The sequence below is a fragment of the Harpia harpyja genome, chromosome Z (assembly GCF_026419915.1).
Source record: "Harpia harpyja isolate bHarHar1 chromosome Z, bHarHar1 primary haplotype, whole genome shotgun sequence".
NCBI classification, from domain to species: Eukaryota; Metazoa; Chordata; class Aves; order Accipitriformes; family Accipitridae; genus Harpia; species Harpia harpyja.
In genome coordinates this window covers 78,464,131-78,488,210 of record NC_068969.1, presented here as the reverse complement: position 1 = coordinate 78,488,210, position 24,080 = coordinate 78,464,131, and the positions used below count along the sequence as shown (strand labels likewise).

At 41.2% G+C, this 24,080-nt stretch overlaps 1 protein-coding gene across 3 annotated transcripts in view; it reads right to left on the bottom strand.

Moving 5' to 3' along the window:
• The window catches only part of PIP5K1B (phosphatidylinositol-4-phosphate 5-kinase type 1 beta), a 124,375-nt gene extending 104,645 nt beyond the window's left edge, over positions 1–19,730 (bottom strand). The window contains exons 1-2 of one of the 3 annotated variants that reach the window (XM_052777776.1): positions 19,662–19,730; positions 16,428–16,619 (exon numbers count right to left, since the gene is read on the bottom strand). The gene's annotated coding sequence lies outside the window, so the exon portion shown is untranslated. The remainder of the gene's footprint in view (positions 1–16,427; positions 16,620–19,661) is intronic. The other 2 variants (XM_052777777.1, XM_052777778.1) reach the window with 2 other exon arrangements.
• Positions 19,731–24,080: the final 4,350 nt, after the last annotated feature.

Below are 24,080 nucleotides of genomic sequence, written 5' to 3'. Positions count from 1 at the left end.
ATTTACCACGAACTATTATTAGGTGGACCACAAACTACAGACAGAAATTTATCCTTCACATGCAGTGAAAAATTATACATATATCTATACACACACACACATACACCCAACACTTCTTTTCATATTTTCCTCTGCTACTTGGTACCAACCTGCAGCTGGTGTACCTGTGAGAGATGCGATTTTTATTACCCTTAACTGTGCACATCAGTGCATAACATTGTGATCCCAAACTCTGAAACAGGATTTTTAGTTATACCGCATGACAAGCTCAGTGCTGTTAGGAAAAAGAGTTGGAGTTTTAGACAGCCAAAACAGAGAAAAATCAGTCCTACACACCTCTCTCAAAAAGTTTGGAGTCTTTATTAACTCTTCACACCTCTACTATCAACCCTCCTAATCTTCTTTCAGTAGGCATCTGAGTATCACTGGCTTGAAGACAACCACTTTATATCCTTTTCTGCTGTCATTTCTTTAATTAAGGAAAAAAAAAAAAACCAAAACAAAACACCACCATATATATGCATCTTTTAGCCACTGCATAGGTTGATGCATCTCTGTGAGGAATACATCAAGCACAGCAAAATTTGTAAATGGATCCATCTAAACTATTACCTGTATGTGTAATTTTGGCTAAACCAAAAGCAATCATACTAAGAATTCTGGTACCAGGAAATCGGAGCTAAACGAGATAATGTTTCAGCTCTATAGCTTAATAACCAGATGAAACCTTTACAAAAGCAAACAAATATACTGAAGAATTCAGCAAGATACTAAACACTACTTTGACTTTTTGCAGTATATGCTGTCAATATTGGGAAACATCCTCCTGCACTTTTATTTCAAATATATTGATCTTTTAGTAGCAGATGCTGGTAAAGCATATTTTAAAACCTTGTCAATTACTGTCCATATTTGTGATGAGCCTCCAAATGGTGTTTTACCATGCAAACCATACAGAATTGGAAGGCTAGGTGCACAGTGTTCTGTGGGGGAGATAATTTGATGGTTACAAAAGGAATCTTTGAGCTAAAGGAAGCAGTCAAAGGAGCAAGATGTGAACCTGTACTTAGTTTGCAAAAGTCCTGTGTTGCACTGTTCTTGCAAAGTGAACAAAGACACATGTTTCAGCTCCTTTCCTACCTCCATTACCAGAGGCCAAAATTAGCCTCACAGGGATGAGAAGTACAATCACAATACACCAGAAAAGGCTCAAATGAGTGAAGCTACTTCTGCAAGTGAAGTTACTTCTGCAACATGGTTTTTGGTAACAGAAAGCCTTTACCACAGACATCTAGGCTTCACACGCCCTTTCTTTTCCTCTGTCATTACACCATGCAAAATAGATCACAGATTAAAGACAACGGAGAATGTAAAGGTTGCATAGTATTTTTCTTCTTCTAAGTCACATACAAGTTTAACTATAGGCCCTGAGATGGAAATACAGGATATCACTGCTGTGATTTACCTGCATTTACATCTCATGGCCAACAAATAGCATTCATGTGTGAATTTTAGTATAGCAGTTTATAACCACAGAAGGAGCCCACCTTTTGTATTTTTGCACAGACCTCAGTCACATGGTATCTGTTGCAAGGCCCAAACACAAAGCACCGCACTCAACATGCAGTGCTTGAGGCCTCTGTTCCTTGTCCCACAGAAGAGGAGACACCATGCAGAAGCCTGAATTTTTCTCACAGTGCCTCATCCTGGACACAACGACCTAATTCCTAGCTACAAATATGTCATTGATCAGGTTTGTTCCTTCATGTGCTCATTGAAATTGTTAAAAGGTGATTTTTCAGAGTGCTATTTCCTATTCAACACCTGGACTATCTTGTAATTTCAACTGATCCACATTCCTGCTAGACAATTTCTACCTTAATCTCCAAATTTCACCACTAAACTATATTAATGCTCTCAGGATAACTTGAAACACATTTGTTTATCCCATTTTGCAGCTTGTTGTTATATAATTCTTATGAGGAAAACACGTATTTGATAATAAGGGAAAAAATACAGCATGATTTTTCCCCCACTCCCAACACTGTGTGTCAAATGAAATTCATTAATATTTTTGAACATGAAGACAGTCCATAAATACATTCCTAGTAGGCTTTTTGCAGAACACACCATTTTATCAGTGTTAAATTTGAGATATGAGTCCAAGAACTGCCTTTGCAGGTCATTAAATCATCATTTGATTGTATGCTCCAGTACATGTGATCCTATATGAGCAAACTTCATCACTGTATTCTTACACTCTAACCTTTTCACTGCACATTTTTCCCAACAGTTTCCTCCTATCACTTGTCACCATGCATCATTATTTCCATGGGCCTGTAATATTTGCAAAAATGCAATGATAATGTCAAGACTGACTAAGCGAATGACAAACAGTCCACATCCACTCCCTTGAGGTGTTTTTCTGGTCAACATTTATAAAATAATTAGGAACAATTTAAGTATCACAAGAGGTGGCTCAAAAATAAGAGAAGCAATATTGTTTCTGAAGAAACGTGTCTTCCTTAGTTCCTGCATCACTATGGCCTTAGTAAAATTACTGCGATGCTTAGCTGCTTGCAGAACCAGGCCCTGTTTAAAAAAAAGTAAGTGGAAGTACCTATGTCACAAACTGAACAAACCCCTCACCTTTACTGTAATAGCTGCAGAAGTATCCACATAGAATAGGAACAGCAAAACTAATCCTAAAGAAACAATGAAGATGAAACTACCCCATCCTGAAAGTCCACAGTTCACAGTGATCTAAAAGGGAAACTACTTGAATGTTTTTATTAGTTGTAAGTACAAAGAAAGGCTTAAACATGAAATTACCCTTTAATGAGAAATTCTCACACACTACCCCATCAACAGTTCCATCTTTGGATAAGAAACAGGTCCACCTCTTATGGGAAAACAGTCTATATTTTAGTTAGATAGCCAAGAACCTGGAGCCCACAGCACAATACAATATGTCTAATCATGGAAGTAGAGAGTCTCTGACATCTTTATCTCCTTTGCAGAAGCATGTCCTAACACTCCTGCCACTTTCCTTATTCCTCACCTCCAAAAAATGGAAATTATGTACAAGCCACATTACTGCAAGGATTAGCTGTATTTTAAAAGTGTTATTATTGTTGCTATCACCTGTTTTGATTTTGCTTTGGAAGAAACTGGACTGCCAAAATTAGGGCACATTCTGAACAACCCAGAATCATTGAATTCACGGCAGGCAGCTGATTTAACTACCCTGTTCTGCACCAGGACTTTAGCAGAATTGTGGTTTCATTCCTTCAGACTATTCCTTCAGACTCTTGTAAACATTTGTATAATATGGAACAGCTTAAAAAATAGTATCAGAACCCCCCCCCCCCATGTGTGTTTGTTAACTCTGTTGGTATGTTTGAGAACAACTGCCTTACAGTTTTCTCCTCTTATTCTGATTTTTCAGATACCCATTTCTGCCTCCTCAATTGTTAAGATATGAGTTTCAGCTGGGTTACCACTTATCATGCCATACATGAGAGCAGCAATGAAGACAGCAGCACACTACCTTTCAAGTTTGGCTATTTATGTTAATGCATTACATTTTTTGAGCAGAAAAATCTTGCCATCTCTACAGGGTGAAATTTATCTGTTTTCCCATTTCAAGGAATTTTGTAATACTCATGAACTTAAAATCAATCCAAAAAAAGTGAGACAGGTAGTTGAATATTGCTTCACTGTTCAACCGACGTCCTTGTTTCTAACATCTATTTGATGGGGTATTTGATGGGGTATAAGCATCAGCAACTAGAATTTTAGGAGATGCTGCTACATCCCTGTACTCTCCAGAGAAACCAAGCCACTTAGATTGTATTTTGAAACACACTTTGCTAAACATGTATATTCAATCTGATTTTATCTGAACATACTTATATCAAAGTAACTGCATATCCTGGGGAACAGGTCATCAGTCACCCTTAAAATGGTGATTTTAAGTTTCATTTAGATTTAGATTCATTTAAGATTCACTTAGAACTTGGAATGAGCTGTAATAAAAATATTTACATGAATTTTGTTCCAGTCACAAAGAAGGGATGGTTACAGCAAGTTTATGGCACTGAAAAAATCTTTACATTCACAAAAAGGAGTGAGAGGGGCATTGACATGATTAGAAGTGTTCTGGGAGAATCAGGCCTAAACATAAAGAAAAAGTAGTTCTTGAGTTCCCTTTACAACAAAAAACACTATGATACCATGTAGTAGCTAATTATAGGCTGCCTAGAACAACAGTAGAACATTTACATTTCATCAAATGTAATTTCATTAAAAGAAAAGAAAGATGTCAAGTTTGAAGTTGTGAACTTTCCATAGGCTTCTGTTATTTTTCACTCCATAATATATTGCTTTGTTGGTAAATGCACGTCTCAGTTTTGTTTCATTAGTTATTAAGAACACAGTAAAATAGTATCAGTTCAGTGTCTTCTAGTCTGACAAAATTCAGACCTCATGATTCTTTGTAAAAGTTACTTTTATTATATATTTACGTATACATAAATAAAACTAGCATTTATTCTCATATATATACTGCCCGTCTTCTCCCCCAATTTAGGGCATAAATAGTGAAAAGTCCAATATATTTCACATTTAACACAGGAGCCAGGCTGTAGAGATCTTTGTAAATGTCATCTCAAACAAGTATATTATGCAAATCCAAGAGACTAAGGAAAACACAAAGAAAAACACAAGACAGGATAGGTAGGTCCATCACTCCAGAAGATGACCTTGCTAGATAAAGAGCAGGCAGGTGACTTAGGGATGCATCCTGCTACAGTGCAGAAGAGCCAGAGAAAAAAAACTCAAGGCTTAAACATCAGTGTTTGCCAGCACCTGGGATACAGCTTGCCCATTTTGCTTCATAGCTAAGAACAACTGAAAAGAGAATGCTTACTGGTTTCATGCCTGCACAGCAAAGATCTATTAATGCTTCAACAATGTGACTTGAAAGAGTATTTTTCAATTCTACTGTCTGAATTGCACAAGTATGTAAGAATTCTAACTTGTTAACAAGAAGCTCTCTTGACTTACAACTTCAAGGAGGCCCTATGCACCTTATAAAACATCTTCTAGATTTCCTTGTAGCACTGGGACAAGTAGCAAGAGACAGAGTCACCCATGTGGATGACAGTACAGACACCTATAGCCTAAGCAACCTGTGAAGTTTCCACATTCAAAACTAGGAAATCATGCAATATGTGTTCAAGTTCTTATAGGGTCAAAATTAAGACCTAGGGGGAGGGGAAAACCTCCTTAATCATTCCTACATTTTCAAAGAAAGTGTGGCTTGAAAATACCTCCTTGGCAGCCCTTTTTCCCCTCCATAATGTAGTTCAAGCCAGAAAAAACTATACTGTAAGTATTCACAAATTTACTGTCATCACTTCCTTCTTACTAGAAACAAATTTGAATTTAAGAACATTGCTATTTAGAGCAGACTTTCAAAAACATAGGAAAAGAGCACATGCTTCTCATCTCTGTAAAAGCAAGTATTTAAGCCATAGGTAGGCATATTAGCCTGAAAGGAAATACACAAAGTGTAAACCCTACATGAGACCAGAAGGCTCTTCTGAAGTAAGCTGAAGAATATTTTTACACATGCATATACAATTTATATACATATATATATATTACATATACTGTCCACATTATATATTACATATTATACAATTTTGTTATATTATGAAGATGTTATACATACGTATACACTGCACATATATATACACACACAGATAAAGGGTTATAAAATACAAACAATTTGTTGCTAACATGCAGTGACAAATGCAAAATATCCTCAACAGAACATAACATCAGAACTGTGAAATGGAAAAGTAATTTGTTCCCATATAACTCTCTTATGCTAAAAAAGATGGATTTTTACTGAAAAGTAGTATCTAAAATGTTAGGAAACTAACATTTTTTTACTACATAATGAAGATACATTCTTACATATGAGAAGATATGTTCTAACAATATCTGAAATACAATGAGTATCAGAGCAAATACATGATTATATTTATTAAAATCATTGCATAATATGAATTATGAATCAGTGAATAACAGGTTGCCTCTCCAATGCTATAGCTGATGTTGGAAGTCTCTGACTTTTCATAAAAAGGAATTGGGTTTAACTTAGTCTTACAATGTATTCAAAATCATTTACAATTTTACTGTGTGGTACTGCAACTCAGTATTGGATCTGAGTAACTCCTGGCTTTCAAATCTCTTTATCTTTATCACAGCAACTAAACAGACAAATTACTTTGTGTTGCATGTGTTTAAGGCCTTGTTTAGCTGAACTTACTGTTGATTAATGGCATTCTTAGGCTGTATTGCTGAACAAAAGAAAAAATTCCTTGTCGATAGGAGGCATAGGAGCTCCAGTGCCAACCACTTTTCATGGACCAAGGCCAAATCAATCCAATTCTAGCTGAGCAGGAATGGGAATTTCTCTTCCCAGTGAAACTCAGATACCTGGGGATACAGTTTGCCCCTGTATACAGATTTTTAAAGAAGACCTTATTAATCATCTTTGGTGCTAACTCAGCAGAATGCAACACAGTGGAGATAAAATAATCTCACACATACCATTCCCAGGCTACCTAGAGCAATACTTCTTGCACATTGGCTTTTGCTACTGTTATCACCCACCTTTGTTATCTGCTATCAGTGCAACAAAGTTAAAACTGGAACAAATGGTATTTTTCTCCCTCTACGTTTAATAGCCATTGCATGCATCTGAAATGATAGTTCACTGTCTGAGGGTTTGCTAATTATTCAGTGAATGCCAGGTCTGATTCTCAGTTACACGCATACAATGCTGTGGGTCAACAGAACATGTATGGCAGAGTAGAATATATTCCAATTCTTTATAGGCACAAATACAAAGTAACCTAATAGAATATATGGCATGAAATACATTGTCAAGGTCCATTAAATAACACAGATGCTTCACAGTGTCAAATCTGACTCTGTGTGCTGCTGGAGTTTCTTAGAAACCCTGCAGCACAAGGAGGTTCACAGCCTGCATTTGCTTACCATGCATACAGACAGGTAACAGGCAGAGCACACCGCTCTACTACGGTACAGTGACAAAACACAGGAAACACACAACATGGACAGCAGCCCTCATCGTTACACTTTCTTATAGTCAGTACACCATATTTCTTCTTTTTTCAGTTAGCCCTTAAAAGTACAGCTCTTACAACTTTTTTTAGTCCTTAAGAGTCTCTCACACAAAGGGCTCAACCTTTGCATCCCTCACTTCTGCCAGAAGAAACTGCAGGGGCTCAACAGTTCTCATGGGGCAAGCCTGGATTTTCTCCTCATATCCCAGGTTTTAAGTGACAGCTTGTTGCAGAGTATTGAGTTGAACTTGACAATCTAAGTGAAAGTTTTAATAATAAGCAAAATCTTATTTAGCCTAGGCCTTATATACTGAACTTCATGAAATGTTTTTACGTTCAGTGCCTTATAGAAGAAATCTACACAACCAGAACCAAGGCTACAAGAACCAGCTGCAGCTTGCTGAACTACTCACTTCCACATACCAGCTAGCTTTAATTCTTCAATAAAATGCAAAGTTGCATCAGGTGTGCTCTATAAAATTTCTGTTTGTAACTTTACATTTAATTTTAATGGCAAAGACACAGTATCCAGCAAACCTCATAGAAGTTATAAGAAAACCAAAGAATTTTATTTCTCCCTCATCCAAGTTTGCAACCTGCAAACCTCACCCTCCAGTATTTTACTGACTTTGTAGATACATACTATATAGTATTTCTCAGAGTTTGCAAAGCCCTTTCTAAATATCATTTACAGTTGATAGAATTGGTGTTTATACTGAATATTTCTGAGGTCCCACAGAAAGACTCTGACCCTCCATCTCCCTGTGTCAAGAGCTGCTTCTTGTTTCAATTAGCAGAAGTACCACCAAAACACGCAAGTGAAAAATTGTTTGCTCCCAACCTTTTCAGCCTCAGCTTTGCTGCCTCTAAATCTAATAGTCCCCACTGATTCAAATGTATTCTGCATAAAAACATATGATAAACAATACTAAATGAGCATGGCAAGCAAACATTGAAGTATTTAATGTGGTTGCTACTGCAACAAAGTTTTAACCCAAGCAGTTACTAAATTCCAGTCAGAGGTTCATCACTAACATCCCTTAGAAATTATTGCAAACGGGAAAATTAAGTCTCATTTTTCACTATGCCTACTTACTTACCCCCTCAAACTACTTCATAAAAACATGCATATTTCTAGCAGTTTTCATATAATTTGTGATGCTTTAGCACAATATTACAGTGTTGCAAACACTGAGAAAAATGTTTACATTTCAACAAACAAGTTAAAATCCTGAAAGAAACTTACCATCCCTGTAATTAGACCTTAAGTTTCAAGTTAAATTCTTTCTGCTTTGAAGATCTACGTAAAAATGAAGACATTGCTCAATAGCAGCCAACAAAAATATCCTAAGGCACCTTTTGTTTTTAACTCAACTTTTATGAGCCACACTTCTCATCATGCACTTTATCATCATTTGCAGGTATAGCACAGCAAAACTAAATTCTTCTACTAATGTCATGCTGTGACCAAAAAAACCCCAAACCCAAGCAAACCACTTATAAATTACTTCCTACCACAGCCTGTTATTACACATCTAGCTTCAGCTGAAGGCATCTGAAATTGCCACTGGCATTTTAACCTCCAGTTTAACCATTCCAAACAGACAATGTACTCATGTGCTTTCATATTTGCTATAGCTAATGATGCTATCCTGATACTGCACATTAAATCAGGCATATACCAGACATTGAAAAGATAGATCAGGCTTGCATGGACAAATAAATTAGCAGATTAAGGGAATTTCAGATCATATTTGAAATAAATATGCATAAATTCAACTCAAAGTTCTATACTAACTGTGTGAACAACATATGAATAGAGCAGATAATTTCAGGTTAAAATAATCTGAAAATGATGATTTTAGATTCAAGCTCTTCCTTGAGCCCCTCCTAACCAAGGGGAAATCCCCCTGAGTTTTGCAAAGAGCTATGAAGTGCTTGACACTACTGTCCCCCACTGACTTCAAGGCTTCTCTGATCACAAAGTCAGCCTGGCACAGGGATGCAGTCAGAAATAGGTAAGATTCAGCTCAAGTAATCAGTGCAATAATGACATATATGGAAAAAGTTTTGAAGATAGTTTATCATAATTGCTGTGGTGTGTATTTTCTGAAATAAACCACTCCAGTGTTTTGGTAGCCTGCCTCAGGGTGAGGAAAAAAAAAATACATCAGTCTACAGTATCTCCCTTTTGAAAGACAAATGTACAATCAAAGTTAGATTATGACATAGCAATATATGTTATTATTTAAAATAACGAAGTTAAGCAACTTAGCTTCCAGTACACCATTAGTACAGATGCTTTTTTTTGTATTACTACAATTCTCATCAAACACCTTAATTCAATAAAAAGATGTTTGTTCATTAGCCATTTTTTTTTCAAACAGAACTTTTAATTACTCAAACACAATCTGATGCAAGAAGAATGAAACATGCAAAGCTACACTTTGTTGTATAATATCACATCATGACCAAAGAGATTAGGCAGTCCCTCAAACACAGGTGACTTTCACAGTTCCTTTGTAAGTTAAACATAGATCCAAACCAGCCAAAGATTATGTATGTGCATCAGTTCTTTATGGTAATACATTACGGGTACCCCAGATGCACATCTCCTCGCTATCAGTCATCTGCATCAACACTGCACTGATGTCTCCCCTCTGCCAGCCGTGTTCAGGGGCACATCTGGCCATACCATTGTGCCACAAGGCTGATTTAGGGCACCAGCAAGGCTGCCATTGGGAAGACTCCTAGCAAGGGCCAGAGTGGTCTTTGCCCACATAAAAGAAATGTGGGCAAGTATGGAAAAGCTGTTGCCAGATAGAAGCCCTGTTGCGTCAGGGCACACAGCTACCCCTAGCAGGGGCCTCCCCTGCTCACCCAAAGAATACCCAGACTCGGATCTCACCACTTCAGCTCCTACATTCGTCAGAGGGAGCGGCTGTGGATGAGAAGCCTGTGCAGCAAACTAACAAAGGGAACACGAACAGTGGCACCACAGGAAAGGGTCTTGATTAGGTTTCAACATTCTGTGGTCATAGATCATCACCTCATACCGAACTTGGAACCTGGATTCAAGTGGTGAGATGCAAAGGGCAATTCTGAATTACAGGTAGTCTCTGCAGTGTGTGTGCACAAACTGGGAGGAGTCAAGGCAAGTGCTAAAGGTAACTGCACTTAGTAATTGTGCAGATGCTCATGGCTGCTTACTAGTTAATGACTAGCATCCACATAAGGTCAAACAGCTGTTAAAAAAATTACCATTCTTACATCACAGGTAAATAAATTCAAGCACCAAAAAATGAGGTAGGATACTCCTATGATGCACAACTGCTTTAGGCCTGCACCAAAGTCACAGTCTGATCACAAATGCACTTAAACTACAGTGATCTTTCTTGAGCAGGTTCAAAGATGAGTTCTGCAGTACACAACCACTGTAGGGATCCTTACACAACTTTTCCTGTGGAGAAACTAAGGTAAAGAGGGTACTGCTCTCTGACAGTCAGCGTGACATGCCAATCTTTGTCTGCATTTTCCACCCTGTAGAGTTCCTGTCACCTCTGTGACATAAAGCACATGAAGCAGAAAGAAGCTGGGTAGGTTCAGACATTGAAAAGACTTGTCAAAATAAACTCAGAGGTCAGTAACATACAAGACATGCGCTGTTTGGGCTTTGGTACAATGGAGTTCAAATCCCAAAGAAATCCAAATAAATCTAGAAACTGGAGCCCCCAGAGACAGAGCAGACCATGGCTCTTTTTTTACTTTCTAAACAACATTTCTAACTATTCATATAGTAAGAAAATACTGTTAATGTACATTGCTGAAACACAGAGATAACAATTTCCTTCCTTGGTGTTGCCAGGTACATTCATCTTACAACACAATCAGCCTTCCCACAGCAAGCACAGTATCTTGTAAAATTAGTAGTGAGACAAGAGTGTGCTACAGACCCCCCTTTATAACCAAGCCTACACAGAAAAGGAAAAAAGTGAGAGTACTAATTAGCAATGGAATAATTAGTTTAATGACTTGCTGGAATGCTATGGGAAAGAGGAATGTAACTGATCAGTTCAGCTGCTAACAGAAGTCAATAATCCCAGTTTGAGAACCAGTAACTCTGAAGAGTGGTTCCAAATGTGCTTCTTCTTTTACCCTGAAGCTTTGTATGCTCACTCTTGGCTAATTACAGCACAAGAGGCAGGCTTGCGCTCACATAATAATAATAAGCTAGTCTGCTGAGGTAAGGAGACATAAATGAGGGAAACACTGCCTTCATTGCAGGCTGTATAGGCTGTAGGTGACTCAATGTATTCATTTGCCACTCAAAACCTCTGGTTTTGCTACTCTGCTACACACACCTAGTCAAATAACATAGACGGTCCTAGGTGGGGTCTGTCTGTCTGCATTAACACTTCAGACTCCAACGTAATTGTATGCAAAGCACATGACAAAAGTCACACCTAGGTATACACCAACACACAACAGAAAGTGGTATGTTCTCTAGCACAATAGTAACCTAAAGAAAGAGAAGCAACCTTGTAAACCCTAAACAAAGGCACGCGACAGCTTTAAAAAATATCCAGTCTAGCTAGGCACTGGTATGTTTCTTGGCTATTTTGCATGAGAACACCACAGTACGCTGAATCTGCTGTTAATTTTAGGCACTTCTAATATCTCATACTTGAATTCCATTATATGGACACCAAGCAATAATATTCTATGTGTGTTTTTCTGCCTAGAAATCAGATGATAAACTGCCTCTTTGACAATGTCATCTCTGCTTTCTGCATATGCTAAGAATCACCATATTAACATGACTGAAGATTAAAGCAGTCCCAGCAGCACCACATCTCTGTATGGGATCACCACCACACATTTCAGCATAAGTCTAAGAATCAGAGAAAAAGTGATCATGAAAGACTATGATCCTTACTTATCCACATTACCAGTAGTTTCAAACTATTTCTAGTGTAAAGACCAGCAAAGCCTCGAAGCAAAGTAAGGTTCCAATTTAGATTTCTGTTGCCATTCAGAAATACATAACAGGGTTCTTCCCATTTGCAATACTTTAGTGTCCTACTGTAGTGATCTGTGAATAGCTGGCAAAAGGTTTATAGCATAAACAAAACCTGGTAACATGAAATGTACAAGTATCATTATTTAAGGAGATGACTTGTTACCTCATCATGGTTGTATTAAAAACAAAACCAGGAGCTGTGGACTCCCATGAAAAGGTTTTCTGTTTCCTAGCCAAAAACCTCTTCATAATACTTCCTTTGTTTCTGTGTTGAACAAAGTGACTGAACTTGGTAGGAACTCTCTCTTCCCTCCCAGAACCTTCCACTAGCACTCTGAATGTGAAAGCTGTGTTTCCTCAAAGTGTGTGCAACCTAGAGGGGGAAATAAAGGACTAATGTACCAGTCCCTCAAAGGCTTCACTGTGTGCCTGCCTTCATGCACTGCAATATTCCTTATACAATTATCCATACTGACTTCCACATAACTCAAAATCAAGCAAAGACACCAGTTTTGGCAGAACCTGGGTACTCAAGTTTGACTTAAGGGTGTGCTCCTCCATGCAAGGTAAGCCACATGTGCTGCCTTCTTTCCAGACTACTTATCCAGCGCTCTGAGGGGTCTTACACGAGACCACTCTGAGCCACAGAAATACCACTTTATTCCTCTGCAGCCTGGTGACCAGGAGCTGGGTGGGCTGGGTAAGAGGCAAGCTCCGCACCACACAAATTGGGACCATCCCCTCTGCTCTCTCAACAGACACACATAAACCATATCACAAAGAAAAACGGAGGAGATCCTAATTGGCACCTGCAGGTGTGGATCTGCTGATTATGCTTTGCACTATGAAGATGTTAAAGGTGCAGTAATCTTTACCTTGACTCATAAGCCAAAAGACTACACTGCGTGGCAACCTCTCCGTCAGCCAAGAAGGTAAATTTTCAGCCCTCCAGCCTCAGATAAACCTCTCCTAATATGGTCAGCAGACACACTGGAGAAAAAAGGCTGAAAAGGGTTATTTATCGCCTTAGCAATATTTTTTTAGAATTATGCATACAAAAATATTTATATAGTCAAAAAAATAAGTACACAAGCCCTCTCAAATCTGTAAGACATTAGAACAAGAGAAGCACACACTAAAGACAAAGGTCTGTGATAAAGCTGACACATTCCTTACTGGACCTCTGAATGTCAAACTTGACACTGAAGTAACCTTAAATACTAAAGTGATCAAAAAACCTTCACTCAGCACTACTGAAAATAAAGTTCAGTGTTCTTACCTGAGATGGCTTTAGTTCTTTTCCAGAAGTTAAAAAAAAGTCACTGCCCTACTGTTATCAATGATTGGCAGACAAGCAAACTGCATACCACTGCACACACACACCTTCCTACTGACGAGAAAGCACCAACAAGCCATGTAGCACTAACTGCCACACGGTAAACCTGGGCATGGTCTCATACAAACACTGCATTACTCTTAGGCAAAAAGCCTTGACTCATGACACATTAAAACCAAGACTTTAATTAGGTACAAAAGGAAAGAACATCTGCAGAACTTTCAAGGCAGAAAGTTATTTTAGCTGTATCCAGGGAATCCCAGAATCTTTCCATTTAGTTCGATCATCCTCTGAAGATTTTCATACATAGCTGTAACAGGAAGCCCATGAATTTCTAACCTCCTTTTTAATAATCCTACAACTTTACAGCTTGGGTTAGGGAAGGTACATAACCATGAAGACTGCTATCTTGACCCAGAAGAAACATTTCTTCTAATCTGAGACAGGCAGCAGTGGTGGCTGCAATGGATTTTTACATTACCCAGACAAAAACTTGGCTGCTCCCCATTTCTCTGGATCTTGAGTACTTAAGATGGTTTACCAACAACTGAGTTTGCTGGGGAAAAAAAGGCAAACAAAGAAAACACATTTCCCAAATTTTGTAAGCCAACAGATTACAAACTGTCCTCCAAATCACTCAGAGACCAGCAGAAACCTTTAGTAAACTAAAAAAAAAAAAAAAAAAAAAAAAGACGATCATTTGACACACAGCCTGTGACTCTACTGTTGCCTCAAAAATCATCAGTAATGAGCAAACCACAGTTTGAGAAATGCTATCTCATGCAGCTAATCCTCTTCATGAACTGAAAAAAAATCAACCTTAGATTTGGGGAAGAAATAACAGTTTGTAACGAATCCAAGACAAAATGCTTATTGGCTCTCATGGTCTTCTGGCAAATGGCAGGAGAATTCACAAGAGTTTATGTAACTAAATGGGAGTGCCACTTCAGCACCGGGAAATCTTTCTACACACGCCAGTCTGCAAAAGCAGCAAACTAACACAGGACAGAGGCCAGCACAGGCTACAAGCCCCAGTACAGACCTGGAGCTCCCATCAGCTTGCCACCCTTGGTACCTCCCTGCTCCCCCAGATGCTGCTGCTGGGACTAGCTATGCTGAGACCCGGAGAGTGACAGGCACACCCCTGCTCCAATTAAGCTATCATTTAGCTGCATGGATGTATCCTCTGGCTGACTTGCACTGGTACAGAGGCCAAGAACTTCTTGTGGAAACAAACTCAACAGGAGAAAAAAGCAAATTACTTTCCCAGCTAGAGAGGAATGGGAAGTTCTGGGTACAAAAAAGCTCAAGGAGAATCTGGCCCGTTCATTCCCTTTAAAGACCCAGGTCTGACCATGGGCTCTGCTATGCTATGGCTTGCTGGCTTGCGGCAACAAGACAAAAAGCCCTGATGGGCACAGAAAGTGAGATTTAGACTATGATGCAGACTGGGGACACGGTGGGGGCAACAGCTGTTGCAACCAAGCAACAGGTTTCTCTCTCTTGACTAGATCACAGGAATGCCAACAGCAATCTTACAAACTTTTCTCAAGAGCAAAAGAAGTGAACAAGTCTCACTCTACTAATTTCAATTCTCTTCTGTCTCTCCACTGCTGTTTACACACCTCCACAGCACAGCTGCACAAATGGTCATACCAGCAAACAGCACCAGTTAAAGAGTCAGTTGAAAAATAGCTGCCCTCCACACCAATTTCTTTTGTTCTTACAAAGTTATTTTTAACTCAGATCAGTTCACTGATCTGATATTATCACAAAGCCTCACCAACAGTTGTGCAACCACAGTCAAAAAAGTGGCAACTGCCATACCAGTTGTAGTATTTTTAAGTCAGCTTTGGTGCTGAAGGCAACATCCCATTAAACTGCACTGCTCATCAAGCTATAAACTTAAATGCTAGCAGTTTCCTTCGGTGGAAACGGCACAGCGCTGTTTCTGGAGTTGTGAACAAGATTTAATAACTGCATTTGTAAATTACAGCAATATTTCTACTATTGAATGGTATTCAATTTTTTAAGTATTTGTGTAATCAAACCATCTTTGTATTTGTGTCCACTATACTTAATATAATTCTGATCACAAACTAGCAGCTCTAGTCAAAGGACACCAAGACAGGCTTTCCAATTTATATCTTCACGTGCCAGAAAACTGCCAACTCAGGAAGTTTGTACAGACGAAATGAACCAAGTGGAACCCAGTTCCAGATCCCTGGTACTTTTTTCATAGGATGAGTTTTATGATTCACAGTGAATTGGTCTCTACTAAGAGAGGATAAAAATCCTCTTATTAACACTGGGCTGTGACCTGCAGACATGCACTTCTTACACTGCATTGGATGAATCTTTCAGCCTCTGTGTCTCAGCTCCAGGGTGTGTAATACTGGTGTTCCCTGGCCTCAAAGAGACATTTTAAAAGGTGTATCACTATCCATAGAATTTGAAACACTACAGTAACAAGGATCACATAAAAAACAAAGGGGGGCTGGCTGCGTGGCATGTAGTCATACAAGACATGAATCTCGAGCTAAAAGAGCTAGCAATAAAAATGAGCACAGTTAATAAAATGGCCATCTTCCAGCACCTGCTTTACTAAGATGGAAGCATCTTATGGCTGTGCACATACACAGCACCACACAAAATTTTACAAGTAATTTACTTGACTATGATGCAGACCATAGCCGTGACATACTGAAGAAACTAATGCGAGCTTACTATTACTTTTAGTTTTTAAAAATGTCTTATTTCAAAATACAAAACACAAGCACATCTGGACAATGGTGAAAATACACAAGGCACTTGCAACACCTACAGATTCTCCCCACTTTGCTGATCACACTAAAACAGCTAGTTTTACAGCAAGGAGGAAATAACAGTAAAATGGTAGAGCTTGTACCTCACAACAGGCTGATATGGTTTTCTAGTTCACAACTGAAGAATGAAGAGGGAAGGTAAAAGATGGGATTTCCAGCTCACTCGGGGAGGACTTGAAGTTTCTTCCTCACACAGAAGGAGAAAAAGCTCTTTCTGGACTGTACAAACATGAAGAATAAGACAAGATGCATGACCTCGTAACCACAGCAGGAATCTGCAATGACAAATCAGACACTTCATCTATTTAGGGAAAATAAAATTCAGAATATCAGTGGTGTGGGCCCATAACAAGCAGGTACAGTACAAAATGGATTCAAACACAAATTACATCTAGAAGGTGAAGAATGGTCCAAGCTGTAACTAACACTGGATGGCAGGGAAGGCATGAGGACCCTCTTCCCTCCCAATCCACTGTCAGTAAGAATTCATTTAGAAAAGCATTTCATTGCATTTAACTTGTGCAGAGTTAGCTATTCAGTTCTAAGCAATATGGGGTTTTGAACATTACAACATACACCAAACTGCTCATCTATATGCTTCTAAGTGCACATTTTATTTTGCCTGATTAGTGAAGTTTGCTTTTTAGGTTCCACAGCATATAAATTTCACCTATACCACCTTATAATTACAAGCAGTAACCAAAGTAACCACACTGCAATACCACCAAGTACACATTCTGCAATCCTGTAAGACAAACACTGAGGCAGGCTATCAGCAATTGTTAGCACAACACCGTATCCTGCAGGGTGCTGAAAACAGAACAGAAGCTGTGCTAGCTCTTATCTCCCCTTAAAACCAACCGGGAGCTGGAGGCAGAAGGGAAGGCAGCGCCTTACAAACAGCTGCCCAGGTCCTAAGGAAAGGCTGTTGCCAGCTTCTATCCTAAAGTAGCCAAGAACGCCAACACACGTGAAGTGCCTTGGTTACACAGACCATAAACACACAGAGGAGACATTGTACGCATGGAGCTGCAAGAATCAGTAACCACGTTTTCAACACTATATGGACCACATTATGCAAGCCACAGAGAAAGTATTTTTTATAGTGTCTAGCCCATTCTGCTGGTGTCAAAAGTAAAAAAAAAAATCCCTTCGCTACCTCCAGGCTAGATAAGAAACAAAACTAAAAAAAAAAAAAAAAAATCAACACCATTCCACAAACACATGCAACTACAACAAACCATGTAAGCGTATGCTTATTTTTAGGCACGTGTTTCAATTCTCCTGCTATCAAGAAGACCTAAATACGTAACTAAAGATTATAAACAGCCCTAAACTAGCACCAACTGAAGTCAGTGAAAGAAACCTCCTGCTGTTTTTAACGCTTTAAGGATCAATTCCTAAACTTAGAATATGATTTTCCACTCACTGTTTTATCTAATTGGGGGAGTGGAAGAATCCAGGAAACAGATGAAATACAGTAAAATAAAAGGAGTGAAGAGGAACATTTTTACAATCATGTTTTATTTTTCCCTCAATATATTTATTACGAGAAACTGACCTCTAAAAACAAAACATTTAATTATTTGTGTTCAATTTTGGGTTTTGTGAATCAGTTTTGAGATGGCTACAAGGCAAAAAAGTACATTAAGGATGGGAGAAAGCATCTGGGTGGAGGAAGAGATGTGAGAAAATTAAGAATTATTTATGGGTTTTAGGTTCTGGAACAGTCAGAGTAACAACTACGTTAGGCATTCATCAGACTATGTATTCTGTGCTTTGAAGATGAAAGAATTTTGAGAGACCATTTAATGAACTTTATTAAAAAGCATCTCTACCATAATAAACCATGGGATAAACATCCTATAAATTTATGTTGAGACATAAAAAACCCAGTGGGTGCTAGAATATACATTCACTAATTCCCAAACTGCCAATGCTCCTTATGTTAGGTTCATTTTAAGAAGAATTTCTGTGCTTTTAATTTTGATCTGAGCCCTCCTCCACCTTACATTATCCAAATGTTAGCTCAAAACATTTACATAAATAAGTAACTCTCTGGCAAAATAGAAGGAACAAAACCACTGTTTCTTCACCTGAAGCAATATCCTTTTAGAAGCAACGTGAAACAAGTATATTTACATTTCCTTTGGGAGAGCTAACATAACATCCGCACAAAGTTCTCCTAAAGCAACAGCACATACCATAGCTCCGTTGTAAAGAAGCAGCATTAAAAAGAAAAGGGTGGGGGGGGGAGGGGGAACCCACCACAACCTGTGATCACCTAAGCAGCGTATTGGAAACATTGCTACTTTAGGAAAGCCACTTTATGGTACTAAGAGGCAAGTTTACTACTCAAAAGAGTTGCCCGCTGCCGGAGGCTATTCCGCAAAACCAGCATCTTGGACAGAAAGGTCTCGGTGCAGCCCTGCTCTCTCTCAGGGGCCGCAGCGGCGGCGACAGCAGCAGTCAGCAGTCGCCCTGCGGAGCGCGGCCGGACCACGGCGACGGGCTCGGTCGGTCGGAGCCGAGCTTAATCCTGGAAGAGCCAGCGCCTAAGGCATGCGGGAACCTACCCCTCACAACTCCCTCGCAAGCTGTTGGGTTTTGGTTTTGTTGGGGTTTTTTAGGTTTGTTTTTTTTGTTTGTTTGTTTGTTTTTTTCCTCCTTAAGAAGCTACAGTCCCACAATTAAAAGACTTAAAAAGTCCGTGGAAGTTCACAGAAAAAAATCCGCCCCAAACAAACAAACACACACAGAAAGCCAAGAAATAAGAGGCGTTTTCGGCCAGTCCTTCAGGCTGCAGCCGGCACGGCCTCGGGTGCAGGCGGGGCTCCCCAGCGGGGACAGGGACCAGCCGCGCCCGGCCCGGCTCAGCACCTGCCCGAGCCCAGCTCGGGGCGCCCGCCGGCCCCCAGCGCTCAGCCCTCAGCCCCGCGCCGCCCGGCTTCCCACACACACCTGCTCCCTGGGACGGCCGTTGGGGGGGGGGGGTGTGGAATTAAACAGCCCTCAAAATAAAATCAGACACGCGCGGAAGCCCCCACGCCCCGCGGCGAGACGGCCCGCCCCACAGCAGGGGGAAAACAAGGCAAGAAACGACACAAGCACTGCACGTACGGCTGCACCTGCCTCACCCGCCGCCAGCCTGTGACGGCCTCCAGCGAGGCGCCCCCCGCCCGCCGGGAGGCCTCGCCTCCCCTCCCCGCCCCGCCGCCTCCGGCGCCCCGCCGAGCCCCCCGAGGACGGAGTGGAGGCCGTGCTGCCGCCCCCGCCGCCCCCGACCCGCCCGGACGGCAGCGCCGCAACTCTCTCACCTCCAGCGCCGGTGTGTGGCTGCGTGAGGCGGGCCGGGGCGGCACGGCGCGGCGGGCCGCGGTCCAGGCCCCGCCCGCGGGCCGGCTCCTCCCGCCCGTCCCGAGGGCCGAGGCGGCGGGGGCCGCTCGGTGTGCTCCCTGCACGTCCTCCCCAGCCTGCCCGCGGGCCGGCGTCCCCGTGGCCCCGGCTGCCTCTCCTCGTCCTTTGCCGCCTCTTGCTCTGTGCTTGCGAGCGCTCTGGGGACTCTGTGGGGGCCCAGGGCGGGTGAGCAGCAGGTGGTTGGGGGTCCGGGGTCCCCAGGAGACACGGCTGCGAGGGGTCGTGAAGGGCTGCGTGCTGCTTTGATGTGCGAGGCCGTGGTGGCCCACTGAAGTGTGACAGCACCCGTTGGCCCGTTTTTGGTAGGAGGGATTCTGCCTCCGCAGCCAGCTGGCCATTCCGGGCTGAGCCCGTCAGCCTGGACCGCAGGGTGACCATCCGGCACGTGCTCGCTTCCTTACCTCTCGTTTAATTTCTCCAGGATTGCGCTTATTTGTCGCATGTGAGCTCCCAGTGCTGCTTCTCACATAAAACTGCTTTTGGGCTGGCCACCCGGATGCACGTACGCCCTAAGCAGAAAAACACAAGAACTGTCACTGCAGCATCTGGCTGGGCACCCCCATCTACGCTGAGAAGGCCGAAAATCCAAGTTGTTAATTCTCCCGTCACGTACTTTCCATGTTCAAGTTTTGCAGGCCTCAGGGAGGTATTGAGGAGGAGGGCAGTGAGGCAGGCTATAAATCGGTGCAGATGAGTGAAGGGAACTTCCCAGAAGGGAAGCTGGGAGAACGAATATGCAAAGATTTCCTGCTGAAGAAAATGGGGGGTTGGGAGGACCTCATCTGCAACACTGCTGCATTCAAGGGAATGTCTCTTCTACAGGGGCCTGAGCTCTTCTCAGGGAGCAGAGTGCTGGGGCTGTACCCCGCCACGCAACCTAAGGCTGCACGGGTGGCTGTCCCTGCTCGTGAATGGTTACAAACCCTTAGTGTCTGCTCAGGACCTTTTTATTCCTGGTAGAATAGACTACTCCCAAGCTACACAAGATGAGTGCGTAATAGCTGTGCATTTATAGCTGTAATTACTGATGTCGGATACGCTGACTCATGCAAGTTGAATTCCAAGTGCAGAAGGAACTATTGTGTGTGTGCACGTGTGAAAGAAATCACATAGCATTTCAACGTGCTACTTCCATTTTGTTCCATTTCGATCAAGGTCCTTACTTCACTGCGGTTTTTATCTGCAATGGTATTTATAACAAACGATAGCAGAGCAACTACATCACACGTTTACTCAAATCAATGTGCAATAGTCACACCACTTAAATGATGATGGCCTCCTTAGGTCAGAGCTGCAAGAGAGATCTCTGGTAAACTAGCTTCTGATCTCATCCCCTGATGCTTCAATTCTGCTTTTCACACCAGTAGAAGTACAGTGGCTCATATACACCGCAGTCAGATGTGCCATCTGGCTCAGCTCTGAACCTTTAGAGTGGATGACACTTTCTTAATGTATTCAAAATCTGCAGCATTAACTAGCTTGTGGTGATACAAGTATTTGGAACATGACAGAGAATAATCTAATACCGTCAGGGCTTCTCAAAATTTCCTTTCAGATATTTAAGGTGGACTGCTTCACGTTACATTTCACCTCAACCAGCAAGACTGAACTGTTTTACAGAACTCTTCCAAAGGAAGTTTTAAGAACTGCAGACAGCAGTGATGCTGGTTATACGTGGCGAACAGGCAACACCAAGTCCCAGGCCCAAGAAGAAAAGCAGACAGAACCCCTGATTCCTCTTCCTGCAAAAAAGCATCCTGAAGTAGGAGAGAGTTTCTTCCTTCTTTCTTCTTTGTGCTGAACCAAACAGGTACCTGAATGTGTTTTTTTGACTTACTGTCATCGGGGGAATTTAAAACTGAGAGAGAGGTTCTGATTGCTTAAAGAATCACCTCCAATTGTATTAGCAACAGAAAAATGATTTAATAGAAATTTGTATAAAAATGTGACTTCACAGAATTCGTTGGCAAGGTTCACTCTGTTACTTAGTACATGGATAAAATGACCGTCCCGTTGAGTCACGAGGTTCAGAGAAGACACCCTTGCTTTCTAAACTCCTGTCGGAGTCTAGGTGCAGCTGGATTGACTCCTAGTCCCAGACCTGGTCAACAGTTTATATCTAAAGGAATTATGAGTGCAATAGCAGCCTAAAATTCATTCACAGTTGAATAAAAATCACAACAGGAATTTAAGTATAAACTTGAAAGTAATAACTTGTATCTTATAATGTACTTGCTATAACTTACTTAATATCTTATACTTGCTATAACTTACTGATAACTTATAATGTACCTACCATAACTTACTTGCTATAGACAATTCAGGTTAGTACACATGCATGCACAAAGACACTAAGAGAAATACATATGAGAGAGTAAAAGAGAGAGAAAAGGAGATATACCTGTTAAAAATTCGCCTCAAGGTCAGTGAAAATATTCACGTCAAATGCTTTGGCATTTGTCTCAACAGGCGAAGGCTCAAGCCTCAAGGAGCGAAGAGAATCAGCACAAGTTGTGTCGGCTTTTGGCGACAGACCTCCAATTTTCACAAACAGGAAAGATTGTGGGCTCTGAGAGGCGTCCCACTTGGAGGGAGATGCTGGTTGGAGCCCGGTGTGGTCCAGGAGAGCTCAAAGAACCTCACTTAGAGCTGCTGTTTATAGGTGCAGGAGATGATTGTCTTTCATCACTAACAAATTTCTAGAATCCCAGCTGCGCTGGAAAATTCTGAGACTGTTTAAGAATAACTCAAAACATAGATACAGGATGCTGCAAGACTGTCAGGGGAGGATTGTAATGTCTCAGGGTTGTTATGAGAAAGCACTGGCTGCAGGTTGTTATTAGAACTGGCTATCTCTACTCCTGTCCCCACACCTTTGCCGAACAGTAGGGGTCCTTGAAATGCACAGTGTATCTCCCTGTCTTAGCTGTGTAAGAGTTCCTCACACAGTCAAGGGTCGCTTAACTGCCCAACTCATTACACTTATGCTAAGGCCTAGCAAGCCTTCCAGAGTTTGTAAGTCAGCCTGGAGAGGGGGAAAGAAATGCACCACCACACTCATGCATGCAGTCAGTAACAGTGCTATATGATGTAAGAAAACTGTCAGTAAATGACAAGTTATGAATCTCAATGACCATTTTCTTCTCCTCACACTGCCAGGGTGGTAGCTAAGTGCCCTGGGGTCTGACAGCAGCATCCTGCACAGATACATGAAAACCAGCCTGATAAGAGTTGCCACTAGGTGTGGTAGTAGATTGCTCCTTACAATCTAATTTTCTGCAATTATAATTTTGGTAGATTGACCTGCACTAAATTCCATGCTAGTATTTTATGCTGCTTACATCACATGAGCTAGCGAGGAAACTGCAGAAAACTGGAGCCGTAAGTGGTAGTCCAACACATTTTTCACATTCATGTAGTCACTCTTTGATGGGATTGATGGTGATGTTTGTCATAACGCAACCACCCTGAGGGGTCATGTGTTGGTAAAGGTCCAGGCTGTCAGGCAGGTCTGGATCACAACAGTGCCCAGACCCACCCCTGACTGCCTTACTTCCACACAACTGTTAGAGTGGGTGTATGTGCAATAACAGACCAATGACTGTAAGACAATCTTTGCAAACAGGACATAAAAGTACCGATTGAGCTCCAACAGGGAGGGAATTAAACCAATCAAATATCACAATTGCCAATGTATGTATACTTTATTAAGCATCTAAATACTCACTAATGCTTGCTATGTTGGATTTAACAGATCTAACTCTATTCAAATAACCATTGATAAAGACAGTTATGCATTCAATGGTGATAAGAATAATGATAATACAAATAACACTCACGAGTGCAATTATGGTGATTGGCAATGTCATACAGTCAAGCGTCCCTGGCCAGGAGGATGTCACCACATTAGTGAGATCCTCCACTGGCTCTATCCTAAAGTCAGCTTTTAGAGAGTTGCTTTACCTACGCACAATTACTTGTAGCTGTGATCCAAAAGCAAGCCACAAGCCACAGGCCTGCTTCCCTAGAATTATGTCAAGTTCCGTAAAGCAAGTCAGTTTCCATCCTTCAGAGTCAGGCACCTGCTGTGGCAAGAGGCTTGTGGTTTCATGTTAGTGATATTTACAAAGCCAGGGGAGGGGGGGGGGGGGGGTGTAAGTCACAGTCGGTCACCACATTGTTTATGTAGAGGACATTTATGTTCAGGGCTTCAAAATATTAAAACATCTCACAGACTGTATTTCTTCCACAAAATATCTGAGACGAGAGAAATACTATTATTTACTTTTATAAATAGGTGACCAAAGACATGTATTGGC